We start from the raw sequence: 4322 nt of genomic DNA on the forward strand, positions 1-4322 counted from the left end.
ACTGAAATCCATTGAAAATATTGACGGATAGCGCTCTTGTTCCCCCCCCTCCCCCCCCCTCCCTTCGTCGGTATATACGCAGATGAAATGCGAGTCGCACGCCCAAGAATCTGTTCGATTTGAATATATGCAGAACTCGAAACGTAGGTAACTCCCCGCAGCCCGCGAATCTACAAGGTGGCGAGAAAAAGTCTCAAGCCACAAAGTTTTACGTTCATCAAATCGCTAGTAAATATATATTTACAAAAAAGCAAACTTTGCAGTTTGGAGTGTCAGTTGTTGTATCTTATTAAATACCAAAAAGATTCCGCACCACAGGATTTCCATCAGAGCGGTGAACTAAAGTTTACTTTAATAATTTCACAGACACCAAATTTTACCACCAAACTCTTTTGTCACCCTGTATTATACGTATACAAAATATTAAGTCCGCAGCATCGATGCTCAATCGAGGCAAGAAATGTTCAAACGTCTACACATCTTTGCAAATATATTGTAATTTACGATACGAATGAGACGTATGAATAATTCAAATATGAACAGGTGGTTAATTCAACTGAATTATGGATGGTAAAAATATATCCAATGCCAAAAATATTATCGATGCAAGTTGTAGGTAAACCCTAATCGACTGATTGCGAGTAAATAGCGGTCGCACATCGGGAGAGGTGTGAAAAAGAAAAAAAAAAAACACGTATCATTTAATAATTTCTAGTTGCGAAAACTCACAACGTGCTATAACTCTTCGCGATCTGCTGCGTACATTAGCCGGAGAAAAACTGTGTTTGCTTACATGCAGCATAAACATCCGGGGCGCGGAACGTTCCGGGGGGTGAAAGGAGAGACCAGGGGGCGGTCGTGTATTTTATGTGCGACGACGTAGAGACAGTTAAGGCGAAGAAAAAGGCACGCACGCGGCCAGGACTGTAGTACAATTTTCCGTCGCGCAAGTAAGCCGCTTACGAAAAGCGGGCTCGAGTCGCCGTTTCTCATGTTACCTGGCGCGAGTTATAGCAGCGTATGTATGGACGTCCGACGTACACACACACACACACACACGCACGCACGCACGCACGCACGCACGCACGCACGCACGCACGCACGCACGCACGCACGCACGCACGCACGCACGCACGCACGCACGCACGCACGCACGCACGCACGCACGCACGCACGCACGCACGCACGCACGCACGCACGCACGCACACACACACACACACACACAGACAGACACACACTGGCGAACACGGCCGCGTCTCGCCGGCAAAGAAAAACGTTTCGTGCGCGATCGTTCGTTTTCACCGAGATTCCGCGAGTTCGCTGAGACCCGCTGAATATAATGCTACGGGAAAGCTCCGCGAAGTCTCGCTATCACCGAGTGTCAAATACGATAATTATGATACTTGAAACACATATACTTTCGTAAATTCGCACGTATACCAGAATCTCTTCGTGTGAGAACCAATTGATATCAAATTTAATAGTATTAATAATATTAAAGAGTATTTGAATAGTAGTTAATTATTTTTCCAAATAAAAAAAAAATGGTATTGATCATCGATGTTAACTCTATATCTTAATTTTCATAGAGCAGATCCTTTTTGATTTAAAAACAAAATTTCCTTTGAAAAAGTTTAGCAGGAGAGCCTCGTGAAAAAGCATTCTGTTTATTATTTTGAAGAATAAAAATGAAAAAAACCGTCAAAAAACAGGAATACATTAAATAGGAAACATATCTCTCGCCGTGACGCAATAACATGAAATGTCATAAAGAAACTAGAAGTCTTGTATCTACAGTTAGAAAATGAATACACTTTTTATCGTACTGATGGTTCCATTGCTTTCTTCTAGATATTTAACAACTTTTATCTAATCGTTAACGAATTTGAACGTATGTCATGATAGATAAAAAATAAAAGCGCGTGATTACGATAATCCGATAAATTTCACTGAAATCAACAGCTGTTAGAATCAACGCACAGAATGTTTCAGAAAGCAGATTTTAAAAAATGTTACGAATAAGTTTATACGTGAAATATATAATAAATTGTCACATCTATATAAAAGAGATGTGTCAATTCTTCAGCTTTTATCTTTATCCAGGCAGATTCTTTTCATAAATTTATTGGATTTATTTGTTCGTTCGCTTATTATACTTTACGTGTGTGCGACATTTGAAATATTTCAATTTTCATGTACAGACAGTTTTTATTAATCTGGAATTTTATATTCATAATTTTAATACATCATTTAATAAACGAATCAGTTTACTTACAGTTCTCATACGTTAGTATATTTTTCATGATTATTTCATATATTTTTATTACAAAGTAAAAGGGGAAAATCGATATTCTATTTTATAAGTTAATAGATATTGTCTTTAAATCGAACTTAAAAAAATTAAATTTAAAACATATTAAAAAATATATATATATATTAACGTTGAACATTAATACAATAATATATACACAATACTATATTTGGAAAAAAATTATATGTATGCTTGTTAGGAAAAAAATATGGCAGATAAAACTATACATTTAACATATTAACATCATAGTATTAAATTACTCGGGCAAAAATTGCTTCGCCGAAGAAAATATATCGTTCAAATAAGAATCAATGTGTCACTGCTGAATCAGATCGTGCTTGTTATTGATACAGAACGTATCGTATTGGCAATATCGCCGCGGCGCCGACGTAAAATTTTGATCGGGAAAAACGAGAGAGGCTTAGTTTTCTCAATAATTATTACGCAGAGCTGGCAGGCACAACTAACGTTCAGATATTTCTCTTTCTCTCGTGACTTCTCTCGCGTGCTCGAGAGCCTCTGTCTCTCTCATTCTTTTTCTTTCTCTCATTCTGCCGATCGAATCGATATACGTGCACGAATGCGGCTTCGAGCTTCGTCCACTTCTTCTTTCACGTGACTACCGCAGGAAAGAAGGCCGACCGAATCAATATCTCACACAGACATTTCGACCTCGTCCTCGTCGTTGTCTCTACTAGCTCCTCGTACCCTTCAAAGGTCGTTCTCATTATCCGACAATGACTCGAAATCTGACGGTGCAAAACAAAGCTCTGAATCTCTAATTAATCTGCCTTTTTATACAGTACTTCGACCGACGCACGCAAAACATTCGTTGCGTATCTATCGCATGCATGTGAGAGCACGTGCACCGAATGTGAGCGCGCAGGAAGCATGGACGTTCAATTATAGCACGTTCAATGTATGAATTGACACTTTGCACGTATTAAGTTACGTGGGACCTTAATAAGCATTTCGCATTTGACACTTTCGAGAAACCAATTTCGAGTATCGTTAAAAATTGCAGCAGAAACTGCATGAAAATTAAATTAGAATATTAACGATTCGCGAGAGACGGCATATCATGTTAAACAACCTTGGAATGTTTGCGTTTCTCTATTCTATTTCTGTTATTCGATAAATATTTAATGCCCTCTTGTTTCACAACTTTCAAAGTCTAATAAACCCAAAGTGAGTTTTTACACACACACGTGTAAACACACTGTAGTAAAAAAAACTAAATTAATTAAAATAAGATGTTATGAATATTATATGATTTGCACGTTTAATGTTGAATCTTTCACAAAACACTTTAAATTTCAATATTGAACATATCGGAAAATTAATTAAGAATTCAATAAATTTATCAAACCATTATTTAATTCTTCCTAATATAAGAGTGTATATTTATATTATACATAAACACACACACACACACACACACACACACACACACACACACACACACACACAGCATTTTCATAAAGCGCAAAATAAAAATTTAAAATAAAAAAAATAGATCTCGTTTCAATTTGAAAATAGCCACATGCCAGATATTAACCAGAGATGTGGTTTTGGTATTGCGAGCTTTTACTTGGTTGGGCGGTTCATTTATAACATTACCATTATAATGCACCGGTTGGATACGTGATTGCGGTCGATTGGACAAATTCGTCGACGGTATACCAAGCGAGAAGCAACGATTCGATCGACAGAGGATGAGCGTATGCATAGAGAGGGAACGAGAGAGAAAGTTACATAAATGGAGAGACACTCGTACACAACGCCGGAGATGAGAGAGAGAGAGAGAGAAAAGAGAAGAGGACAAAGAGTGGTGAGGTAGAAAAAATGATTTTTAACATTTCCGATAGATTGCACCTGATTACCCGGATCGTACGAGCGGGCACATGCAATTCTGCACGCGGATAGTTGTGTGCGTGTATGCATGAGCACGCTCGTTCATTCGATAGGGCGCCCTTTGTGCGCGAGACCGAGAGTAAAATAAAAAAAAAA

At 38.2% G+C, this 4322-nt stretch overlaps 1 protein-coding gene across 1 annotated transcript in view; it reads right to left on the reverse strand.

Annotated features, from left to right (window-relative positions):
* Positions 1 to 4322, reverse strand: part of LOC108747670 (probable serine/threonine-protein kinase yakA) — a 381535-nt gene that overhangs the window by 360158 nt on the left and 17055 nt on the right. The window lies entirely within an intron of this gene.

Source organism: Trachymyrmex septentrionalis, unplaced genomic scaffold, assembly GCF_001594115.1.
Source record: "Trachymyrmex septentrionalis isolate Tsep2-gDNA-1 unplaced genomic scaffold, Tsep1.0 scaffold20, whole genome shotgun sequence".
Taxonomy (NCBI): domain Eukaryota; kingdom Metazoa; phylum Arthropoda; class Insecta; order Hymenoptera; family Formicidae; genus Trachymyrmex; species Trachymyrmex septentrionalis.